At 37.6% G+C, this 26,723-nt stretch overlaps 1 pseudogene; it reads left to right on the top strand.

Annotated features, from left to right (window-relative positions):
- Nucleotides 1-18,763: 18,763 nt before the first annotated feature.
- Nucleotides 18,764-26,021, top strand: LOC108311490 (annotated as a pseudogene).
- The last annotated feature ends 702 nt before the right edge of the window (nucleotides 26,022-26,723 follow it).

The raw sequence follows: 26,723 nt of genomic DNA on the forward strand, positions 1-26,723 counted from the left end.
TCATCCCAGCACACTATTCAACACCTAAATTATGGGCTGTATATTAAAAAGTCATGTACATGTTATGTCTAGAACTTTGCTTTTCAAAGCAGGGACTATAGACTGCCATTATGAAAGCTTGTTCACATTGCAGAATCCCCAGTTCCTCTCCAGACCTACTTAGTTAAAATGTGCATTTTATAAGATCCCCTGATCATTTATTTATGTATTGAAGCTTGAGAGCATTGCTAAAAATTCAGATTGCATTTTTTCCATAAAAATAGTGGCTTATATTCAAAGATCAGTTAAAATGGCCAGTTAAAATTATGTAGAGTTGTTAAGCACAGAAGATTGTTTTTCTCAAAATGTACATTCCATGTAAAGACAGTGCAGAGAATGTGAGCTTCCCAGACAAGTTCTGAGACCAGAATCATTTCCCTCAATCTACCTTCCTGATCGCACAACAACTTCATTCTTTGTTGTCTTTGATAAGAGACAGAGATGAGAGAAGTTTTTGATAGTAAAGTCTCTAATGAAAAAGAGGGCTTCAGAAAAAAAAATATTTGAGTCTCTAGAGCTTTTTGGGGACAGGTGCTCCCTGACAATAGGCTAAATACACAAGAACAAGGCTCTCTTATAGTAACTGTTTCCACAGTGTGACAAAGGCTAGCAGTGGTATCAGGTGAAAGGGGAGATGTCTTCAGATTCTGTGCAGAAGCCAGGGTGAGGAATCTTAAGAAAGTAAAAGGAGCCAGAGCTTTCAGCTCCTCAGAGAGAAGCAATATATAGCTTCTGAGCATCAGTATCTAGAAAGGAGCTCCTCGAGGGCTGCTAAAGTCCTGCCATGGACTGCAGACAAGCGGAGTCATTAGTATAAAGGAAGGATTTCTAACTCTTCTCTCCCAGCTACCTCCACTCTAACATCCAGTCACTGTAGTATTATTTTATTTTCAATCTAAACTTACGTAATAATGTGAGTGATAAAAATTTCTCTAAAACTGTGTCTAAGATTTTCTTAAAATGACAACATGATTACCACAAACCTTGCCCACAGTCATATGGAAAAGCTATCATCTATATGTTATGTCTAGAACTTTGCTTTTCAAAGCAGGGACTATAGCATTATGAAAGTTTGTTCAGTTTAAAAACATGTATAATGGAACCATTCCGAAAGTGAGACACCTTTAATGTAGTAGTTTTCTAGCTTTAGGACGCATAAAAATCAGCAGGAATATTTTGCCAATAACACTTCCCTGGCTTCTAACATCAAATATTTTGATTTTGTAATCTAGGAAAGCCCTAGAATTGGAATTTTTATGGAATACCTCCCCCACCCCACCAAAGCAGTTCTGATGTGCTACACTTGAAATAACTCCTATGTAAAGAATTTTGGACAGAGTGTCTCTTTTTTCTCAAGACAAAAGACACCTTGATTTAACGTTCTTGTAGAGGTGAGGCAGTTCCACCTCTAAACGCCTGTGTGGTGAGTTGCCAATGGGACATGAAGGGCCCAATGATGAGAATCTGTCACGATGATGAGACATATAACCAGGCATGGATGAAGAGGAAAAGTCTAAAAAAGGACATTCCAAAAGTAGCTATGAAGGACTGTGGGTGCTCAAGGTCAATTTTGCCCATACCCCATGGCTACCTCTGGCCAGGCTTGGAGGCAGGAATTGCTTTTTCTTGAAAATGTGATTGCAGCAGGCAGCTAAAGGTTATAGTCTCTCTGAGTTACAAAGAAGGGTTTGTGTGTAACAGATGTTCTGGATTTTAATCCCTGCACTTAAACTCAAAAGAAGCAAATTAACCTTTACCTATCCATGCACAAATCATTTCTGATACACATTTGATATAACACCTGGAATCTGTGGAATATTTAATGATGTTATGACTCCTGCTTGGTGCTTTATAATAATACCCAGTATGCCAGTATCTGTCATTTATATTAGATAAGTCAGACAATCCCATTTACATCTGAGCAAAACTTATGTCATTTGTATGTATTTAATATTTATGATAAGCTAAATCTGTTTACACCCTCTGGCAATTTAGCTAATATATATATTAGCTATATATATATGTATATACTTAAAATATATATTATATATATTATAGATAAGTAATAAGTGTATATATTATATATAAGTAATATATATATTATATAAGAAATACAATATATATATTATACATAAGTAATAAGTAATATATGTTATATATATATCATATATGACTGAGATATAATTCAGAAGAAAAGCTTCTAAAGTATTAAATTACTGCTCAGTAATTTCATACTTTCAGAAGCTTTTCTTAATGGAGGTGAGAAAAACACAAGTGTGAGCTCTGCATTTAGAACACTGCTCTGGCAATAGTGTGTAGAATGAAGAGTATGTATGTGGAGACTGGGAATAGGGAGATTAAATAGGAGGTTTTTTGTTCCAGCCAAAGAGAACTGATGAGGTTGAAATTAAGAAGGGAAGAGATAATGGGAGTGAATGCATGAGACATTGAAGAAGTAACATCTTGTTATTAAGACTGGGTATGTTTATTATATATATAATATATATACATTTCAAGTATATATATAGCTAATATATATTGTACATAATATATATCAAGTATATATATAGCTAATATATATATTTCAAGTGTGTGTGTGTGTGTGTGTGTATTAGCTTCATTGCCAGAGCGTGAATTTATTTATAATATATATTTCAAGTATGTGTATATATATAGCTAATATATATTATATATTATAGATCTATTTCAAGTGTATATATATATAGCTAATATATATACTTCAGGTGTGTATATATATATATGTAGCTAATATATATTAGCTTTATTCCAGAGGGTGTATTTATTTCTATGTGCAAAACACTGTATTCTAGTCCCTTTCTTCTTCTGGGACCTTATAACATAGCAATGTAATTATAATAATTACATGGCAAAATATGGCAAGGGCTATGGGAGAGACAGCATGCCACAAGAGGCAATGGAGAAAGAGCTCAGGAGAACTTCCTGGAGAAAGTTTCCTGAAGGGAGATTCCTTAAGGGTGAGATGGGGCTAACATTTCAGATAGAGGACAAAGGCATACAGTTGGTGAAATTCAGGGCAATTTCAGAGGGCAGGAAGTGATATGAAACTTTTAAGGAAAGAATGAAAAAATGAAGCTGTAAATACAGATATGGCACCAATTTTAAAGAATCTGAAATGCTAGGCTGAGCAGTAATGTCATACTTTCAGAAGCCTTTCTTAATGGAGGTAAGAAGAGCACAAGTGTGAGCTCTGCATTGAGAACATTGCTCTGATAATAGTGTGTAGAATGAAGAGTATGTATGTGGAGACTGGGAATAGGGAGACTAATTAGGAGGTTATTTGTTCCAGTTGAAAGATAAATGATGAGGTTTGAATTAACAAGGGAATGGGTAATGGGAGTGAATGCATGAGACACTGAAGAAATAACATCTGGGCATTAAGCCCTCAGTTTCTAAGTTGCATTGACATTTGTGATTAAATGGATTAATGTGGGGTTTACAATACATGCACACAAGTGCAAGGTAAGGGAGGAAGTAGAATGAAGGAAAGAAGAAAAGCTGGACAAAGTGTATTTAATCCAGTAGATGCTGTTGGTGCACTTACCACTCACCTTTCCCTTTACTCTGCATGGATAGCTTCTTATTGCTTGTACCTGCTGCTATATGCCTGATAGCTTCTTTTATCTGGCACGAGTATCAGGGAGTTAATACTCTGTGGGTGGCCCCCAAGAAATGACAGGTAGAAGGTGGCAAAGAAATACCCCAGAAAATGTGGTACAATATATATAATGGATTACCATGCAGACATAGAAAAGAATGAAATCATGCCTTTTTCAGCACAAGATGGACAGAGCTGGAAGCCATTTTTCTCATTGAAATAACTCAGAAAATAAAATACCACATATTCTCACACATAAATGGGAACTATACAATGGGTAAACATGAACATAAAGAGGAAAATAATAGGCATTGGGACTTCAAAAGAGGGTAAGTCAGAATGAGGGATGATTGAAAAATTACCTATTGGGCACAATGTTCACTATTCCAGTGATGAACACACCAGAACCCCAAACCTCACCATTATACAACATATCCATGTAACAAACCTGCACATGTAACCTCTGAATCTATAAAGATAATAAATTACAAATTAAAATGTAAATAGTACTGAGAAAACTGGATATTCATATGCAGAAAAATGAAACTAGATCTCCATCTTTCACCGTATAGTTAAAAAGCTTCTGCACAGAAAACGAAACAATCAACAAAGTGAAGAGAAAACCTTCAGAATGGGATAAAGTATTTGCAAACTATTTATCTAACAAAAGGACATGGATGAACCTGGAAACCATCATTCTCAGCAAACTGACACAAGAGCAGAAGATCAAACACCGCATGTTCTCACTTATAGGCGGGTGTTGAACAATGAGAACACATGGACACAGGGAGGGGAGCACTACACACTGGGGTCAGTTGGGGGGAAATAGGGGAGGGATGGTGGGGGGTGGGGAGCTAGGGAGAGATAGCAAGGGGAGAAATGCCAGATGTAGGTGATGGGGAGGAAGGCAGCAAATCACACTGCCACGTGTGTACCTATGCAACAATTTTGCATGTTCTTCACATGTACCCCAAAACCTAAAATGCAATAAAATAAATAAATGGGAAAAAAAAGAATTAATAACCAGGATATATAAGGATCTCAAACAACTCAGTAGAAAAAAAAAAGACAAATAATCCAATTTAAAAATGGGCAAAAACCTTGAATAGACATTTCTCAAAATAATACATACAGTTGGCAAATGGGTATACAAAAAAATGTTCCGTTGGAAGTGGTAGTCCCAACACTTTGGGATGCTGAGATGGGAGGATTTCTTGAGCTCAGGAGTTTGAGACCAGCTATGACAACACAGTAAGACCTCATCTCTACTAAAAATAAAAACAATTAAAAAATTAGCCAGGTATCGTGGCACATGTCTGTAGTCCAAGCTACTCAGGAAGCTAAGGAAGATCACTTGAGCACCTGGGAGATTGAGGGTACAGTGAGCCATGATCATGATACTACACTTCACCCTGGGGAACAGAGTGAGACCATGTCTCAAAAAAAAAAAAATGTTTAACATATTTAATCATCCAGAAATGCAAATCAAAACCATGATAAGACATCATCTCACCCCGGTTAGAATGGTTGTTATCAAGAAGACAACAAATAACAAATGATGGTTAGAATGCAGAGAAAGGAGAATGCTCATACACTGCTGGTGAGAATGTAAAGTATTACAATCATTATGAAAAAAAGGATGGGGAGAGTCTTCAACAAACTAAAAATAGCCAAGTGCAATGGCTAGCACCTGTAGTTGCAGCTGTTTGGAGGACTGAGGTGAGAGGATCACTTGAATGCAGCAGTTTGAGAATGCAGAAAAAAAAAACCCATTTATAAAATTATTAGATGAGAATCTGCTTCTAAAGAAGCCAAACTTCTTGAGAAAGAATCATTTCAAGTGGTAACTTAAGGAAAATGCTAACCAGTGCTTGAGGAGAGAGATTAAAAGGAAAAAAATGAAGTCATTTGAGAAAAGTCAATATTAATGCTGAAAATTTGGGATTATATCAAAAGAAAGAATAGAGGTGAGATGTTCAAGACTGAATTAGAAGGGGTGGCACAGAAGAAAGGGACAGAACATCCAGACTTTGTACAAGACTCGAGCAAAAAAAAAAAAAAGAATTTGCTTCAGAGATCACCCCAGCTTCACAAGGAGGATAGAATGCTGTGTGAAAACAGTTGAACAAGACACTGGTCTGGTGGGACTCGATCTTTTCTCACTAAAACCATTCTTTCCACTCTGCCTTACTCTCAGGACACAGTTTAGTTGGTAGATTGGTTTTGGTTAATTAGTGTTTTCAACTTGGTGAGTTATGTTTTCTGTGAGACAGATGTGAGCCACCTAATGCTTCCCCAACATAAAAAGTCTCTAGTTCCTTTACCTAGAAAATTACTTATCCTTCAAAAAACAGCTGAGGCTTCGTGGAACCCAAGGAGCTACCCACCTTGGGTATCCAAGCGCTGTTTATAGAATTCTCTCTCCCTATACCTTAATCTACTTGTCTATACTTTCCTCTAGATTGTGAGTTCTTTCAGGACACAGTTCATTCATTTGTCTCTATACCCAATGCCTGAAACATAGAGGATGCTTAATAAATGCTTACACTTAGAATTTGTCAAATGCTAAGCTATGGTCTTCCACAGATGGCCTTGTTCAACCCTCACACCACCATCAAATGGATGCTTTTATAATCCCTGTTTTTCTAAAGAAGGGATGGAAATAAGAACTTAAGAGCTTGGCCTGAGTTATTCAGCCAACAATTTGTAAAGCCTGAACTTAAACCCAGCCAAAGGTCTCTGACTTCAGAGTCTAGTTTCTTAACCACTGACCTTTCTTCCTTCTCTTATCTCTTCTAGACTGAATGATGTAATACAATTTGTTATCTGATCTTCCCTTAGAAAAAAAGAAACCAATGGCCTTACAGCAAACTTTCTAGACAAGACCACAAACACTCATCTATTTATTTATTTGTTTATTTATTTACATTATACTTTAAGTTCTGGGATAAATGTACAGAACTTGCAGATTTGTTACACAGGTATACATGTGCCATGGTGGTTTGCTGCATCCATCAACACATCATCTACATTAGGTATTTTACCTAATGCTATCCCTCCCCTAGACCCCCACCCCCTGACAGGCCATAGTGTGTGATGTTCCCTCCCTGTGTTCATGTGTACTCATTGTTCAACTCCCACTTATGAGAATATGCAGTGTTTGTTTTTCTAGTCCTTTGTTAGTTTGCTAAGAATGATGGTTTCCAGCTTCATCCATGCCCCTACAAAAGAGATGAATTCATCAATTTTTATGGCTGCATAGTACTCCATGGTGTATATGTGCTACACTTTATCCAGTCTATTATTGATGGACATTTGGGTTGGATCCAAGTCTTTGCTATTATGAACAGTGCTACAATAAACATACATGTGCATGTGTCTTTATAATAAAATAATTTACAATCTTTGGTGTATATACCCAGTAATGGTATTGCTGGGTCAAATGGTATTTCTGGTTCTACATCCTTGAATAATCATCACACTGTCTTCCACAATGGTTGAACTAATTTACACTCCTACCAACAGTGTAAAAGCCTTCCTGTTTCTCCACATCCTCTCCCGCATCTTTCATTTCCTGACTTTTTAAAGATCACCATTCTAACTGGTGTGAGATGGTATCTCATTGTGGTTTCAATTTGCATTTATCTAATGACCAGTGATGATAAACCTTTCATATGAGTTTTTGGCCACATAAATATCTTCCTTTGAGAAGTATCTTTTCATATTCTTCATCAAGTTTTTGATGGGGTTGTTTTTTCTTATAAATGTGTTTAACTTTTTTATAGATTCTGGATATTAGGTCTTTGCCAGGTAGATTGCAAAAGTTCTCTCCCATTCTGTAGGCTGCCTGTTTACTCTGATGATAGTTTATTTTGCTATGCAGGGTCTTTAGCTTAATGAGATCCCATTTGTCTATTTTGGATTTTGTTGCCATTGCTTTTGATGTTTTAGTCATGAAGTCTTTGGCCACGCCTATGTCCTGAATGGTATTGCCTAGGTTTTCTTCTAGGGTTTCTATGGTTTTAGGTCTTACATTTAAGACCTGACTTTTTTTTCCTGTTTCTTTTTCTTTTTATTTATTCCAGACAGAATCTCACTCTGTTGCCCAGGCTGAAATGTAGTGGTGTGATCTTGGCTCATTGCAACTTCTGCTACCTGGATTCAAGTGATTTTCCTGCCTCAGCCTCCCAAGTGGCTGGGACTAAAGGCACCTTCCCTCATGCCTGGCTAAATTTTGTAATTTTTAGCAGAGACTGGTTTTACCATCTTGACCAGGCTGGGCTAGAACTCCTAACCTCGTGATCCACCTGCCTCAGCCTCCTAGATAGAATTATAGGCATAAGCCATGACTCCCAGCTGACATTTAAGTCTTTAATCCATCTTGAGTTAATTTTTATATAAGGTATAAGAAAGGGGTCCAGTTTATGTTGTCTGCAAATGGCTAGCCAGTCTTCCTAAAACCATTTATTAAATAAGGAATCCTTTCCCCATTGCTTGTTTTTGTCAGGTTTGTTGAAGATTGGATGGTTGTAGATGTGTGGCATTATTTCAGAGGCCTCTGTTCTGTTCCATTTGTCTATTTATTTGTTTTGGAACCAGTACCATGCTGCTTTGATTACTGTAGCCTTGTAGTATAGTTTGAAGTCAGGTAGCGTGATACCTCCAGTTTGTTCTTTTTGCTTAGGATTGCTTTGGCTCTTTTTTTGTTCCATATGAAATTTAAAGTAGTTATTTCTAATTCGGTGAAGAATATCAGTGGTAGCTTGATGAAGATAGCATTGAATCTATAAATTACTTTGAGCAGTAGGGCCGTTTTCATGATATTGGTTATTCCTATCTATGAGCACTGAATGTTTTTCCATTTGTTTGTATCCTCTCTTATTTCCTTAAGTAGTGGTTGGTGGTTCTCCTTGAAGATATCCTTCACATCCCTTGTAAGCTATATTCCTAGATATTTTATTCTCTTTGTAGCAAGTGTAAATGTGAGTTCACTCATGATTTGGCTCTCAGACTATAATTGGTATGTAGAAACGCTTGTGGTTTTTGCACATTGGTTTTGTATCCTGAGACTTTGCTGAAGTTGCTGTCAGCTAAAGGAGACTTTGGGCTGAGATGATGAGGTTTTTTAAACATATAATCATGTCATCTGCAAACAGAAACCATTTGACTTACCCTTTTCCAATTTGAATATCCCTGATTTCTTTCTCTTTCCTGATTGTCCTGGCCAGAACTTCCAATATTATATTGAATAGGATTGGTGAGAGAGGGCATCCTTGTCTTATGCCAGTTTTTGAAGGGAATGATTCCAGCTTTTGCCCATTCAGTATGATATTGGCTGTAGGGTTTGTCATAAATAGCTTTTATTATTTTGAGATACATTCCATCAATACCTAGTATATTAAGAGTTTTTAGCATAAAGCACTGTTGAATTTTGTTGAAGGACTTCTCTGCATCTATTGAGATAATCACATGTTTTTTGCCTTTGATTTTGTTTATATGATGGATTATGTTTATAGATTTGTGCATGTTAAACCAGACTTGCATCCCAAAAATGAAGCCAACTTGATCATGATGGATAAGCTTTTTGATGTGTTGTTGGATTTGGCTTGCTAGTATTTTATTGAAGATTTTCATATCAATGTTTATCAGGGATACTGTCCTGAAATGTTTTTGTTGTTACTATGTCTCTGTCAGATTTTGGTATCAGGATGATGTTAGTCTTATAAAATGAGTTAGGGAGAAGTCCCTTCTTTTGTATTGTTTGGAATAGTTTCAGAAGTAATGATACCAGCTCCTCTGTATACCTCTGGTTGAATTCTGCTTTGTACCATCTGGTCCTGAGATTTTTTTTTGTTGGTAGGCTATTAATTACTGCTTCAATTTCAGAACTTGTTATGGTCTATTTGGGGATTTGAGTTCTTCCTGGCTTAGTCTTGTGAGGGTGCATATGTTCAGGAATTTATCCATTTCTTTTAAATTTTCTAGTTTATTTACATAGAGGTATTTATAGTATTCTCTGATGGCAGTTTGTGTTTCTGTGGGATCAGAGGTGATATCCCCTTTATCATTTTTGATTGTGTCTATTTGATTGTTCTCTTTCTCCTTCTTTATTAGTCTGGCTAGTGGTCTTAGTTATTTCTTTTCTTCTGCTAGCTTTTGAATTTATTTGCTGTTGATTCTCTAGTTTTTTAAATTGTGATGTTAGGGTATTGACTTTAGATATTTCCTGTTTTCTCCTGTGCATTTAGTGCTATAAATTTCCCTCTAAACACTCCTTTAGCTGTGTCGCAGAGATCCTGGTACGTTGTCTCTTTGTTCTCATTGGTTTCAGAGAACTTATTTATTTCTGCCTTAATTTTGTTATTTACCCAGTGATCATTCAGGAGCAGGTTGTTCAGTTTCTATGTAGTTGTTTTAAGTGCATTTCTTAATCCTGAATTCTAATTTGTTTGCCCTGTGGTCTGAGACACTACTTTTTATGATTTTCTTTCTTTTGCATTTGCTGATGAGTGTTTTACTTCCAATTATGTGGTCAGTTATAGAATAAGTGTGCTGTTGTGCTGAGAAGAATGTATATTCTGTTGATTTTGGGTGGTGAGTTCTGTAGATGTCCATTAAATCTGCCTGGTCCAGAGCTAAGTTAAACTCCTGAATATCCTTGTTAATTTTCTGTCTTGTTGATCTGTCTAATATTGACTGTGTGGTGTTAAAATCTCACACTATTATTGTATGGGAGTCTAACTCTCTTTGTAGGTCACTAAGAACTTGCTTTGTGAATCTGGGTGCTCTTGTATTGGGTGCATATATATTTAGGGTAGTAAGATTTTTTGTCAGTTCATTTCTTTACCATTATGAAATGCCCTTCTTTGTTTTGATCATTGTTGGTTTAAAGTCTGTTTTATCATAGACTAGGATTGTAACCACTGCTTTTTTGTTTGTTTGTTTATTTTTTGTTTTTCATTTCTTGCTGAATATTTCTTAGTCACTTTATTTTGAGCTATATGTGTCTTTGCCTGTCAAGTGGGTCTCCTGAATACAGCACACCAATAGGTCTTCACTCTTTATCCAATTTGCTAGTCTGTGTCTTCAATTGAGGCATTTAGCCCATTTACAGTTACGGTTAATATTGTTATGTATAAATGTGATCCTGTCATTATGATCCTAGCTGGTTATCTTGCCCATTAGTTGATGCAGTTTCTTCATAGTGTCAATGGTCTTTGCAACTTGGTGTGCTTTTGCATTGGCTGGTTCTGGTTTTTTTCTTTCCATATTTCATGCTTCCTTCAAGAGCTCTTGTAATGCAGACCTGGTGGTGACCAAATCTCTCAGCATTTGCTTGTGTGTAAAGGATTTTATTTCTCCTTCGCTTATGAAGCTTAGTTTGACAGGATATGAAATTCTGGGTTGAAAATTCTTTTCTTTAAGAATGTTGAGTATTGGCACCAACTCTCTTCTGAATTGTAGAGCTTCTGCAAAGAGATCTATTGTTAGTCTGATGGACTTCCCTTTGTGGGTAACCCAACCCCTCTCCCTGGCTGCCCTTAACATTTTTTCCTTCATTTTAACCCTGGTGAATCTGATGATTGTGTGTCTTGTGATTGCTCCTCTCAAGGCTTTTCTTTGTGGTGTTCTCTGTATTTCCTGTTTGGAATATTGGCCTGTCTTGCTTAGTTGGGGAAGTTCTCCTGGATAATGGACTGAAGAGTGTTTTCCAACTTGGTTCCATTCTCTCTGTCACTTTCAGGCATGCTAATCAAACATAGGTTTGATCTTTTTACAGTGTCCCATATTCCTTGGAGGCTTTGTTGCTTTCTTTTCATCCCTTTTTTCCCCAAATCTTGTCTTCTTGCTTTATTTCATAAAGTTGATCTTCAGTATCTGATATCTTTTCTTCCACTTAATCAGTTCAGCTCTTGATAATTGTCTGTGCTTCACATTCTTGTGCTGTGTTTTTCAGTTTTATCAGGTCATTTATATTCTCCTCTAAACTGGTTATTCTACTTGGCAATTTCTCTGATATTTTATCAAGGTACTCAGCGTCCTTGCATTGGGTTACAACATGCTGTTTTAGCTTGCAGGAGTTTGTTATTATCCACCTTCTGAAGCCTACTTCTCTCAATTTGTCAGACTTATTCTCCATCCAGTTTTGTTCCCTTGCTGGTGAGGAGTATGATCCCTTGGAGGAGAAGAGGTGTTCTAGTTTTTGGAATTTTCAGACTTTATGCACTCACTTTTCCTTATCTTTGTGGATTTATCTACCTTTGGTGTTTGATTTTGGTGTCTTTCAGATGGGGTTTCTGTATGGGTGTCCTTTTTGTTAATGTTGATGCTATACCTTTCTGTTGAGTTTTCCTTTCAACAGTCAGGCCCATCTCCTGCAGGTCTGCTGGAGTTTGCAATAGGTCCACTCCAGAACACGTTTGCCTGGGCATCACCAGTGTAGGTTTCAGAACAGCAAAGACTGCTACCTGTTCCTCCTTCTGGAAGCTTCATCCCAGAGGAGTACCCATCAGATGCAAGCCAGAGCTCTCTTGTATGGGGTGTTTGTCAACCTCTGCTGGGAGTTGTCTCCCAGTAAGCAGGCACTGGGGTCAGAGACCCACTTGAGGTAGCCTGTCCCTTTGAAAAGCTCAAGTTCTGTGCTGGGAGATCTGCTGCTCTCTTCAGAGCTGGTAGGCAGGAAGGTTTAAGTCTGCTGAAGCTGTACCCATAGCCACCCCCTTCCCCAGGTGCTCTGTTTCAGGGAGATGAGCGTTTTATCTATAAGCCCCTGACTGAGTCTGCTGCCTTTCTTTCAGAGATGACCTGCCCAGAGAGGAGAAATCTAGAGAGGCAGTCTGAGTAATTTTGTGGAGCTGTGGTTGGCTCTGCCCACTTTGAACTTCCCAGTGGCTTTGTTTACACTGTGAAAGGAAAAACACCTGCTCAAGCTCAGTAATGGTGGGCACCTCTTCTCTTACTAAACTTGAGCATCCCAGGTGGACAGACTGCTGTGCTGCCAGTGAGAATTTCAAGCCAGTGGATCTTAGCTTGCTGGGCTCTGTGGGGTTGGGATCCCCTGAACTAGACAATTTGGCTCCCTGGCTTTAGCCCCTTTTCCAGGGGAGTAAACTTTTTCTCACTGGCATTTCAGGCACCACTAGGGTATGAGAAAAATCTCCTGCAGCTAGCTCAGTGTCTCCACTAATGTCTGCCCAGCTTTATGCTCTAAACCCTTGGGTTTGGTGGCATAGGCACCTGCGTGAATCTTCCTTCTGCATTTATCTCACTGGGTACTGCATACCAGAGCTGTTTCTATTTGGCCATCCTGTCAAATGTCTTTTTGTTTTGTTTTTTTTTAAGACAGAGCCTGACTTTGTCACCTGGGCTGGAATGCAGGGACATGATCTTGGCTCACTACAACCTCTGTCTCCCAGGTTCAAGTGACTCTCCTGCTTCAGCCTCCTGAGTACCTGGGATTACAGGTGCCCACCACTATGCCCAGCTAATTTTTTGTAGTTTCAGTAGAGACAGGGTTTCAACATGTCTAATTTCTTTTTTTATATTTATGGATGTCCTTTCTTTTTGGGTATATACCCAGCAGTAGAATTTCTGGATCATGTGGTAGCTCTATTTTTAGTTTTTTGAGTAACCTACAAACTATACTTCAGAGTAGTTGCACTAATTTGCAGTCCTACCAACAGTGTACGGGGGATCTCTTTTCCCCACACCTCACCAGCATTTGTTATTGTCTGTCTTTCAGATATAAGCCATTTTAACTGGAGTGACATGATATCACATTGTAGTTTTGACTTGCCTTCTCTGATGGTCAATGATGTTGAGATCTTTTCATATATCTGTTTGTCATTTGTATGTCTTGAGAAATGTCTATTCAGATGTTTTGCCCATTTTTAAAATAAGATTATTAGATATTTTTTCTATAAAGTTGATTGAGCTCATTATATATTCTGTTTATTAATCATTTGTCAGATGGGTAGACTGCACATATTTTCTCCCATTCTGTGGGTTGTCTCTTCACTTTGCTGACTGAATCTTTTGCTATGCAGAAGCTTTTTAATTTGATGTGATCTCATTTGTTTTATGCTTTGGTTGTTTGTGCTTTTTGGTATTACTCAAAAAATCTTTGCCTACACTAATGTCCTGGAGAGTTTCTCCACTGTGTTCTTATAGCAGTTTGATAGTTTGAGGTCATAGATTTAATTATTTAATTCATTTTTGTTTGATTTTTGTATATAGTGACAAATAGGGTTCTAGTTTATTCTGCATATAAATATGTAGTTCCCTCAGCATTGTTTGTTGAAAAGACTGTCTTTACCCCAGTGTATATTTTTGGCACATTTGGTGAAAATGAGTTGACTGTAGTTGTGTGGATTTGTTTCTGGGTTCTCTATTGTGTTCCATTGATCTATGTGTCTGCTGTTATGCCAGTACTATGCTATTTTGGTTTCTATAGCCCTACTATAATTTGAAGTCAATTAATGTAATTCAGTTATGTTCTTTTTGCTTAGGATAGCTTTGGATATTCTGAGTCTTTTGTGGTTCCATATAAATTTTAGAATTGTTTTCTATATTACTGTGAAGAATATCATTGGTACTTTGATAGATATTGCATTGAATCTGTAGATTGCTTTGGGTAGTATGGACATTTTAATAATATCAATTCTTCCAATCCATGAACATGGAGTATTTTTCCAATTTTGATATCCCCTTAAATTTCTTTTATCAGTGTTTATAGTATTCTTTGGAGAGATCTGACACTTTTTGATTAAGTTAATTCCTAGGTATTAAACTTTTTTGGTAAATGGGATTACTGTTTTGATTTCTTTATCAGGTTGTGCACTGTCAGCATACAGAAATGCTACTGAATTTTGTATTTTGATTTTTGTCCTACAACTTTACTGAATTTATCAATTCTCATAGTTGTATGGTGAAGTCTTTAGTTTTTTCAAATATAAGATTATGTCATCTGCAAACAAGGGTAATCTGACTTTTTCCTTTCCAATTTGTATGCCCTTTATATCTTTCTCTTGTCTGATTGCTCTAGTTAGGACTTCCAGTATTTCTTGAATAGCAATGCTAAAGTGGGAATCTTTGTCATGTTCCAGATACTAGAGAAAGGTTTACAGTTTTTCCCCATTCCATATGATACTGGGTCTGTCACATATGGCTTTTATTATATTGAGGGTCTTCCTACTGTCCCTGTTTTTAAGGGTATTTATCATGAAAGGATGTTGGATTTTATCAAATGCTTTATCAGCATCAATTGAAATAATTTTATGGTTTTTATCATTTATTCTCTTGATATGATGGATCACATTTTATTGATATATGTATATTGAACCATCCTTCTATCCCAGAGATAAATTCCACTTTGTCATGATGAATAGTCATTTTAATGTATCATTGAATTCTGTTTGCTAGTATCTTGTGGAGTATATTTGCATCAGTAATAGAGATATTGGCCTTTAATTTTCTTTTTCTTGATGTCTTTGTCTTGTTTGGATATCAGGATAATAATGGCCTCATAGAATGAGTTTGGCAGCATTACATCCTCCTCTTTTTTTTGGCGGGGGATAGTTTGAGTAGGATTGGTATTAGTTCTTCTTTAAATGTTTGGTATAATTCAAAAGTGAAACCATTGGGTCATGGGCTTTTCTTTACTGGGAGACATTTTATTATGGTTTCTATCTTGTAACTTGTTATTTGTCTATTCAGGTTTTAGATTTCTTTATTGTTCAATCTTAATAGTTTGTACATATCTAGGAATTTGCTCATTTCATCTAGATGTTTCCATTTATTGGTGTATAGTTGCTCACAGTATCCATTTAATATCCTTTGAGTTTCAGCAGTAACAGTGGTAATACCTTCTTTTGATTTCTGATTTTATTTTTTGAAACTTCTCTCTTTCTTTGTTAAGTAGGCTAGCTAAAGATTTGTCAATTTTGTTTATATTTTTGAAAAACCAACACTCCTGAATGACATTTGGGTAAGTAATGAAATTAAGTTAGAAACGAAGAAGTTCTTTGAAACTAATGAGAACAAGGATAAAACATGCCAGAATCTCTAGGACACAGCTAATGCAGTGTTAAGAGGGAAGTTAATAGCACTAAATGCCCACATCCAGAAGTTAGAAAGATCTCAAATTAATAACCCAACATCACAATAGAAATAATTTGAGAATCAAGAGCAAATCATTCCCAAAGCTAGCAGAAGGGAAGAAATAACCAGAATCTGAGCTGAACTGAAAGAGGTTAAGATATGAAAAGTCATTCAAAAGATCAACAAATGTAGAAGTTGCTTTAAAAAAGATAAGATAGATAAGCCACTAGCTAAACTAATAAAAAATGAAATAGAGAAGATCCAAGTAAACATAATTAGAAATTATGAAGAAGACATTACCACTGACCCCTCAGAAATAAAAATAACCATAAGAAACTGCCATGAACACCTCCATGCGCAAAAAGTAGAAAACCTAGAAGAAATGTATAAATTCATGGACACATAGACTCTCCCAAACTAAACCAGGAAGAAATTGAATTTCTGAATAGACCAATAATGAGCTCTAAAATTGAATCAGTAATAAATAGTTTACTAACGAAAAAAGCCCAGGACCTGATAGATTCATCACCAGATTCTACCACATGTACAAAAAAGATCTGGTACAATTTATACTATGACTATTTACAGTGCCTTTCCAACTCATTCTATGAAGCCAGCATTATCCTGATACCAAAACCTGAAAAAGACACACACACACACACACACACACACACACACACACACACACACACACAGAGTAAACTTTGGGGCAATACCCTTGATAAACATGAATGCAAAAATCATCAACAAAATCCATGACCTTTGGGAACTTGATTATTAAGTGCCTAAGGTAGCCTTCTTTGAATTAAATCTACTTGATGTTCTATAACATTCTTGTACTTCGATATTAGTATCTTTCTGTAGGCTTGGGAAGTTCTCTGTTACTATCTCTTTAAATATACTTCCTACCTCTATCTTTTTCTCTACTTCCGCTTTATGGCCAATAACTCTTAGATTTGCCCTTTTGAGGCTATTTTTTAAATTCTGTAGGCATGCTTCCTTGTTTTTGTTCTTTTTTCTTTTGCCTTCTCTGACTATGCATTTTCAAATAGTCATTTTTTGAAATTCACTAATTCTGTCTTCTTCTTGATCAATTCTATTAAAGGACTCTGATGCATTATTCAGTATGCCAATTGAATTTTTCAGCTCCAGAATTTCTGCTTGATTTTTTTAAATTATTTGAATTTCTTTGTTAAATTTGTCTAATAGAATTATTTATTTCTTCTCTTTATTATCTTGAATTTCTTTGAGTTTCCCCAACACAGCTATTTTGAATTATCTATCTGAAAGGTCACAAATCTCCATTTCTTCATAATTGATTCCTGGTGCCACATTAGTGAGGTCATGTTTTTATGGATGGTCTTGATACTTGTAGACATTTATCTGTAACTGGGAATGGAAGAGCTAACTATTCATTGTAGTATTCTCAATCTAGGCTTGTTTGTACCCTTCCTTCTTAGGAAGACATTCTATATATTTGAACATACTTGAGTGTTGTGACCAAAGCTATATCTTCTTTAGGAGGTGCCACAATCCCAGTAATGCTGTGGTTCTTGCAGATTTATAGAAGTATTGACTTGATGATCTTGGATAAGATCTAGAGGAAGTACCAGACAAAGACTCTTGCTTCTTTCTTTTACTTTCTCCCAAATGAAGTGTCTCTCTTTGTTCTGAGCCACCTGGAACTGGTTTACATAAGCACTCCTGGAGCCACTACCATTAGGACTATGCTGGGTCAGACCTGAGGTTAGCACATCACTGGGTCTTGCTCAAGATCTGCTGTAACCACTCCCTAGCTATGGCCTATGTTTGCTTAAGTTACTTTGGCTCTACAATCAGCAGATGGCAAAGGCAGCCAGACCTGTGTCCTTCCCTTCAGAGTGCTGAGTTCTTCTAGGTCCCAGGCATGTCCAGAGGTGTCATGTGGGAACTAGGGACAAGAGTTAAAAACCTTAGAAATCTACCCGGTGTTCTGTTGTACTGCAGCTGAGCTGGCACTTAAACCAGAGAATACAGCCATTCCCACTCTTTCCTCTCTTTCCCAATGGCAGAGGAGCCTCACTCTATGGCCACTGTTACCACTGGCCCACAGGAAGTACTGTCAGACTGCCACCAATGTTTCCTTAAGGCCGAGGGGCTCTTTAGTCAGATTGTGGTCAATGCTGCCTGACCTGGGACCCACCCTTCAGGGGAGATGACTCCCCTGTGGCCCAGGAGAGATATTTTCCAAAACCAAGGTCTTGAAATGGGGGCACCAAGAGTCCACTTGGTGCTCTAACCCACTGAGGCTAAGCTGGTACCTATGGTGCAAGACAGTTTCCTTTACTTTTCCCTCTGCTTTTCCAGATAGTAGCTTCATCCTGTAGCCACTGCAACTGGAAATGTGCTGAAGCTCACCTGAAGCCAGCAAGTCTCTGAGTCTCACCCAAGGCCTTGACATAGTACCTGGGTATTGCTGCTGGTTATTCAGGGCCCAAGGACTCTTCAGTTAGCAGTTGATAAATCCTGCCAGGACCAGAGCCTTCCTTACAAGGTAGCAGGTTTCCTTCTGGACCTTGTTGTGTCTAGAAATGTTGTCCAGGAGCTAGGGCCTGGTAAAAGGGTCTCATGACTCTGACCAGTGCCCTAACCTACTGTGGTTAGGCTTGCATTGAAGATGCAAGACAGAGTCCTCCCCACTCTTCCCTCTCCTCTCATCAAGCAGAGGGAAGGGAGTCTCTTTTGGAGCTGTGAAATTTGTAGCCTGGGGCTAATGGGGAGCGGGGTGATATCAGCACTCTCTTACCCATCTTGGCCAGTATCTCTCATGCCTCACCAGTCCGCTTTCCCTGGGTCCAGTTTACCACTAGTCCTTGCAAAGGAGTTTTAGCCCTTGTGGCCTAGACACAGGTTTGTCCACTCTTGGCAGCAGAAGTACTACAGTGCTACAGAGAGAAGGAGAAGGGATAAGAAGGAATGGGATCCCACCCTTCATGCATGAGCCTGAGCATGGGAACCACACTGCCACTACAGACACAGATGTCACTCACAGCCCCAGACAGACAGCCCTCTAGTACACCCATCCCAGTTCCCAGTGGCAGCAGCAGCAGTAGTGGCTACAGCAATGTGCAGAGGGAGAGAAGGGGGCCTTGTTCTTTATGCATGAGCTGGAGCACAGGCTACTCCACCAGTGGGTGTAGGGTCACTGCTTCCATCCCCAGGCAGTCAGATCTTAAGCTTACCTGCCTGGATTTCTAATGGAAGTGACTCCTATGACACTATGTGGGTAAGGCAAGGGTATCACACTCTCTGCTTGTGAGCCCAAGCACAGAGTTTGTGTCACTTCTGGGGATAATGTTGTTTCTTGTATATGCAAAGAACTCTCAGGCTCTGGAAAGTACATGCTTTGGTTTCCTTTGTCCCAGAGGTCACCTTTTGGGTGTGCTGTCCTGTCCTTTTGTTGGGGAGAAGTATTGGCTATACACTAGAGTACCGGGGACCTTGCAGCACCTTTGGGTCCAGCCATTTCTGTGCCATTGTGGTCCACTGTGTGAACACTGAGGGATGTCATTTGGGGCTCCTGGGATGTGGCGATATGGGGACTGTAGTTGTCAGGGAATGATACAATCCCATGATGTCTGTTCTCTCATGATGGAGTCTTTCTGCAGCCTCGTAAGTCTTAGAGGTGTGAGTAATTCAGCACAAGTTTCCAGCCTGGTGCAGGGAACTCCATAAGTAGATTCCAGTTCAAGACAGATGACTAGAGAAATTGAACGGCTTATGTGGTTTCCAGAATACTACCTATGCTAGTGTCAAAGTTCATATGGGCAGAGGAACTGTCCTGTGGTTCAGATTGCAACAGTTTGTGGTGGGAATGTGGACCGCTGAAGTTGTTTCACTTACCCTTTTTCCACAAAAATGAGTCCCTACATGCTCCCAGCCAATCTTGGTTGAGCTTGATGCATCTCTCTGTGCCTCAGGTATTTCCTGTGACTTTTATGTTTGACCCTAATGTTCTCTCTTAGCATTCCATTTAAGATAAGATTACCTATTTGTAATTCTGGTTTTTCTTTCTGGAAAGGGCAAGTGTCTGATGTCTCCCGTCAGCCACTTGAACTAGGACCTATTTGTATCTAAATTGTTTATCTTTTGAAATAAATATTTACATAAAATATTTAAACATTTATGTAAAACATTTATCTTTAGAAAATGTTTTATGACTCAATTCTCCCTTAGGTTTTGCAGGTTTTTCTACTTATAAAAAATAAAAGTCTATAAATAGATCCCAGTTCAAGTGGCTAACTAGAGACATAAAAAAGGAGACATGACAGGAAGATGTAAAAAACAGGTGTCTTCGTCTAGACAAAGAGCTCTACATAACTCTCTCATTAGACAAAGTGGAATAGTGACCACACCATCTAGCAATGTAAACAACAGTAGCTTTTCTGGGAGAAATCTATCATGAACTATTACTATATTAATAACAAAAACCTCCTATGATTGCTGTAAAATCAGGTCAACAGACATTAAGAAATGTAAAAGTTGTCATTTTATAGCAGGCACAGTTATGCGAACAATTTTCCAAATTGCACCCCAAAGGAAAAGTTATACTGGAAAATTAAACCTCATCTGCGCTTCCAGTAGTCAATCTCTAACCATTTCTATAATGACAGATTCTCCCCCACTTGTGTTATGAGTTTTAGAAAAGGGAGAAGAAAAATGATTGACATAGCCTCACAACTGCAGAGATACTGAGCTTCTGATCTTCCATATATGCATACTTTATCACTTTTTGAAAGGGTTGTATGTTCTGCATGGGGTTTAGCATTTGATTTCCTAGGTTAGTGAGCAGTAGGCATTTTCTCTATGTTGTTTGATAAATCACCTCAAGATCAGGCTCTACTGGCTGCTTCTCTAAAATACATGTCGGTCACTCAATAAGAAATGCTTCTGACCCTCTACTAACGCCTCCACCTCTGCCAAGGCCACTAGGTGCCTGGTTCTTCAATAGGATTAACTTTTAAGAAGCACCAATAGAAAATGTTTTAAATATATAATCAATATACTTAATAATAGTTTCAAACTTTTGCCCAATGTTGTAATCTTGTTGGAGACTCATCCTCTAGTTCTGAGGGTGAAACAGAGCTGGTTTTCTAGCCAAGTCATCCCACACAGAGAGAACACACACTTGCCTCCCTGCCTTCCCAGATCCAGTAAGGAGGAAAGAGGTCAGCCTTGCCCAGGAATAGAAAGTGTTATAGCTCTCACCACTCCACATGCATGTTTGTTCTCACCCAGTGATGCAGGTAGATTTGGTCTAGCCGTGTGTGGGTCACTAAAAACACAGGGTCAGCCACATCTGATCAGGAGGGTGCAAAAGTTTTATCAACAGAGTGTAGGTGACATGAGAGTGATGGTATAGATTACAGAGATTAATAGGGAATACTGTAAGTTCAGACTGACATGAGGAGAGGGCAGAGAGGCCTTTCCTTTTGTAGAATTAATTAATGTTGTCAGGATTCTTTATTCTTTTCTTTTTTTTGTGCTCTTGCAGAAAAAATTATATCCTAATTTTACTATTCCCAAAAGGGAAAAAAATATTTTTTCTTTCTTTCTTTCGTTTGTTGGTTTTTTAAATCACATTTTAGGTTTTGGGGTACATGTGAAGAACATGCAAGAGTGTTGCATAGGTAAACACATGGCAGCGTGATTTGCTGCCTTCTTCCCCTTCACCTATATCTGGCATTTCTCCCCATGCTATCTCTCCCAAACTCCCCACCCCCCACTTTCCCTCCCCTATTTCCCCTCAACAGACTCCAGTGTGTGATGCTCCCCTCCCTGTGTCCATGTGTTCTCATTGTTCAACACCTGCCTTTGAGTGAGAACATGTGGTGTTTGATTTTCTGTTCTTGTGTCAGTTTGCTGAGGATGATGGTTTCGAGGTTCGTCCATGTCCAAACAAAGGACATGAACTCATCAGTTTTTATGGCTGCATAATATTCCATGGTGTATATGTGCCACATTTTCCCTGTCCAGTCTATCATTGATGGGCATTGGGGTTGGTTTCAGGTCTTTGCTATTGTAAACAGTGCTGCATTCGTGTGCATGTGTCCTTATAATAGAACGATTTATAATCCTTTGGATACATACCCAGTAATTGGATTGCTGGGTCAAATGGAATTTCTATTTCTAGGTCCTTGAGAAATCACCACACAGTCTTCCACGATGGTTGAACTAATTTACACTCCCACCAACAGTGTAAAGGTGTTCCTATTTCTCCACAGCCTCTCCACATCTGTTGTCTCCAGAATTTTTAATGATCACCATTCTACCTGGTGTGAGATGATATCTCAATGTGGTTTCGATTTACATTTCTCTAATCACCAGTGATGATGAGCATTTTTTCATATGTTTGTTGGCCTCATGTATGTATTTTGTAAAGTATTCATATCCTTCATCCACTTTTGAATGGGCTTGTTTTTTTTCTTGTAAATCTGTTTTAGTTCTTTGTAAATTCTGGATATCAGCCCTTTGTCAGACGGGTAGACTGCAAAAATTTTTTCCCATTCTGCTCGTTGCCAAATAATTCTAATGACTGTTTCTTTTGCTGTGCAGAAGCTGTGGAGTTTGATTTGGTCCCTTTTGTCTATTTTGGCTTTTGTTGCCAATGCTTTTGGTGTTTTGGTCATGAATTCCTTGCCTACGCCTATGTCCTGAATGGTTTTCCCTAGATTTTCTTCTAGGGTTTTTATGGTGTTAGGTCTTATGTTTAAGTCTTTAATCCATCTGGAGTTAATTTTAGTGTAAGGTGTCAGGAAGGGGTCCAGTTTCTGCTTTCGGCACATGGCTAGCCAGTTTTCCCAATACCATTTATTAAACAGGGACTCCGTTTCCCATTGCTTGTTTTTGTCAGGTTTGTCAAAGATCGTATGGTTGTAGATATGTTGTGTTGCCTCTGAGGCCTCTGTTCTGTTCCATGGGTCTATATCTCTGTTTTGGTACCAGTAATATGCTGTTTTGATTACTGTAGCCTTGTAGTATAGTTTGAAGTCTGGTAGTGTGATGCAAACTGCTTTGTTCTTTTTTCTTAGAATTGTCTTGGCTATGCGGGCTCTCTTTTGGTTCCATATGAAGTTTAAGGTGGTTTTTTCCAGTTCTGTGAAGAAGGTCATTGGTAGCTTGATGGGGATAGCATTGAATCTGTAAATTACTTTGTACACTATGGCCATTTTCACAATGTTGATTCTTCCTAACCATGAACATGGAATGTTTCTCCATCTGTTTGTGTCTTCTCTTATTTCGTTGAGCAGTGGTTTGTAGTTCTCCTTGAAGAGGTCCTTTACCTTCCTTGTTAGTTGTAATCCTAGGTGTTTTATTCTCTTTGTAGCAATTGTGAATGGCAATTCGTTCTTGATTTGGCTCTTGATTAGGATTCTTTTTAAGAGCAGTCAGAAATCAAAAGAATGCCTATATTATTCTGTGAAATATCACAAATAGTCATTTGTTTATTATTGTCTGTCTACTCTGAGGCTAGTGGTGTTTGGGAGCTAAGGAGAGCTTGACAAATACTAGGTTGGTGCAGAAGTAATTGTGGCTTTTGCCATTACTTTTAATGGCAAAAACCACAATTGCTTTTGTAATAGCCTAATTATTTCAAAACTTAGATAAGATTTACATTCTAGTAGGTGGAAAAGGAAGACAGACATGAAAATAGCAAATAAACAAAAGTATAATAACAATATGATAGATGCTGTAAAAATGTAAAGGGTGCTGTGATAGAGGAAGATGAAGTTATGTAATTTAGATTGAATCAAGATATTTAAGCTAAAACCTAAACGACAAAAGGAAGAACCCAAATATGAGAGGTTTCGAAATCAGAGTGTTGCAGGCAGAGGGGACAACAAATTCCAGTGTGCTAGAGAGGAGCAGCAAGAAAGATTTTGTGACCAAAAGGAGAGATTGGCAGAAGATAATGTTGAAGAGGTAGAAGAAGCCAAGTCACAGAGGGTTTTGAAGACTACCACAAGGAGCTAGATTTTATTCTAAGTGAAATGGAAAGGCCCTGGAGGACTTTTAAGCAGGTAATTAACACAATTTGAGTTCTTATTAGGAAGATCCCCCTGATTACTGTGAGGAAATAAATATTTTAAGGAAGTAAGAAACGAAGTATGGAAATGTGGTTGTAAATGTATTTACACTTCCCAGGTATGCAATGACAGTTTTTGGATAGGGCAGTAATGCTAACAGTTGACAGAATGGGACAACGATTTGGCTGTATTTTGGAGGATCTGATGTTGCCTTTGTTAGCCCCACTAGCTCTGAGAATTCACCTTTCTCTCTAGAGACAACTTTTGTCCAAAATTTCATGTCAGATTGTATAGGAGTACAACCACCTCCTAGAAGCCACCTGTGATTTCCTTCAGGATGGATTCTGTGAGGCCTATACTGACAAACTTACCCAGTGAAACTGAGTTCTGCAGCTCTGATTTAAAGCTTTGTCCTTATACATTATAGCCTTTAGGTACCTAACATTCAAACTCATTACCTTCTGCTTGTTTAGTTCCAAACGAGAAGACATTCACCCACCAACTCTCTTTGTCTGGGTCCACTCCAGCAGCTTGAAACCCCTCTTTCTTTTGAGATGACACAGTAACTTTAGTATAAAATAAGATATGGGTCACATATTCCTTGCTTTAAAACACAACAGACACACACACACAGACATACACACCTTTTTGTCTGTTTATTTTGTTTCTGATTGATGCATGGATTAGACTTTTCTAGGCAAAATCCTGAAGCTTTCTAAGATGTGGATTGCATAGAGTTCTCAAGTGCTTGGTCATTTGAAAATTTCATCTCTGATGTCCTGGCTACTTGGTCAGACTCTTATCTTTGAAATGTAGCTTAGATCATCATAAGGACCTCTGACGGGTACTGCTGAGAGCTTTCTATGTGTATGCATAAGAAAAAATACAGCTCTCTTATCACAATGAAACTGCATTGCTTCAAAAAGATGAACTAATCAGAAGCAGCTGGAATGAATTAGAGACACTGACAACTCAGAAATGAGACATAAGTGATCCTGTGGGGGAAAAGCACTTTTAAATTGTTTAAATGTGCTTGTCTAACATGTCACTAAAAGCTGTAATCTTCCATTTTCCATTAACAACTCCACCAATTTTCCCCTAATGTTTTAAATTGACTGTCTTCTCTCAAACATGATGCTATTCAACATTTGAAGAAAATGGTCCCTCTTTTTTTTAATTCCAGATTTAGAAAGCTGAAATATGCAGCACATTTTGATAAAAGTTTATTCATGCTAGAGGTTGACATGTTTCCTATCATTTGAAATTTTAGAGCATTGCCCCAAATAAATGCACCTATTCTTTTATAAATTCTATGATATCTGTGATGGCAGAATTATAACTTTTCCCAAACAAAAGAAAATTACATTGTTTTTATAAAATTTCCAAGAACTGACCCTGTTTTTACTTAACTGATTTCATTCTTGCATGCTTGTTCTCCTCAGACAATGACTTTTCTAGGAAGATAAGAGACAAAAAGATAATATGAAAATATTTTAGCACCCTATATTGATGAGGGTAAGTGAATATATATTAGAAGAGAGAAATTGCCCCACCCTAATTAGTTGATACAGTACATTTGGCTAATGGGTAAAAGAAATGTTGTGTTCACAGGTCAGAGAATAAATGAATTTCTATATCAATCTACCAAGCAACCACTAGTTGAGTGTTGAGTAGACTTCAGACATGTCCTATAAGCCCTACGCTGGCTGTAGTGTTTTGGTTTTTAGTTTATAATGTTTATTGAATCATTTCAATTTAACAGATATTTACTGAGTATCACTTTATGTAGACATGAAGCCAGGCACTGTGATGCAAATAATAATTACATATGGGTCAGGGTGTGCTGAAGAAGACTACTGGTCCTGTGGGATTGGCTGTATGCGACAGTCCACATGAGAGGCTAAGAATATTGCACAAAAAGATCCTTGATATTCTTGAGCAAACCCTAAAAATGAAGCATATAAAAAGTATACAGAACAGATTACAAATGAGAAGCTGGCTATGCTTAAAGTGGAACCAGATGTTAAAAAATTAGAAGACCAACTTCGAGTTGGCCAAATAGAAGAGGCAATTTATTAAGTTGAAAATGAACTAAGTCTGGTGAGAAAAATGATGCAGTGGAAACCATGGAGGCTTTAGTGAAAGAGCCTCCTGCCAATCAGTGGAAACAACCAATATAATTATAATATGACTTTGGTGGGTTGTTGGGAAACTGATATAATTAAATATTCTGTTACATTAAGATTATGTTCATATTATTGACATTTTATAATCAAGAAAACTGATACAGAAAATACTTAGGAGACTTGTTAAAATAAGTGATATTGGTAGTATCATCTGTGAGTCAATCTTTGCTTTGTAAATCTTTCACCAAATGATTTCCAAGGTGGTATTTCTTTGAACAAAGCGGTTGTGGAATAATTTGAAGATTAGAAAAATTCCTGTTGGTCTTCAATGCAGAGACTATAATCAAAAAGTAGTTTCTTTAGTAGTATCTTCAATACATCATTTAATATTTTTTTATCCTGAAGAAAAAGTTCTTAATTATTATTGTCTAAACAAAGTTATAGATCATTGTTTGAAGTAAATAGAGTAAATATTTTCAAATGTGAAAAACTAGCACAAGTGGCTGGTACTAAAATTTGAAATTATGGTTAACCTTCTTGGCTGTTATCTTTTGTATGTAAAACCAAATTTAAATATGTAATTATATAGTGGCGCAAAAACATGAGCCATACTCACAAGAGGCTCAAAATTGTGAGGGGTAGGTAAAAATCATGTTCTAATTATTATGTTATAATGTGATGATATTGGATAGAAAAACTTTTCTTATTTTATTTGTAAATCATGGAAGCACAACAGAGTGATTAATTATTCTTGAC

Source organism: Cebus imitator, unplaced genomic scaffold (genome assembly GCF_001604975.1).
Source record: "Cebus imitator isolate Cc_AM_T3 unplaced genomic scaffold, Cebus_imitator-1.0 Scaffold117, whole genome shotgun sequence".
NCBI classification, from domain to species: domain Eukaryota; kingdom Metazoa; phylum Chordata; class Mammalia; order Primates; family Cebidae; genus Cebus; species Cebus imitator.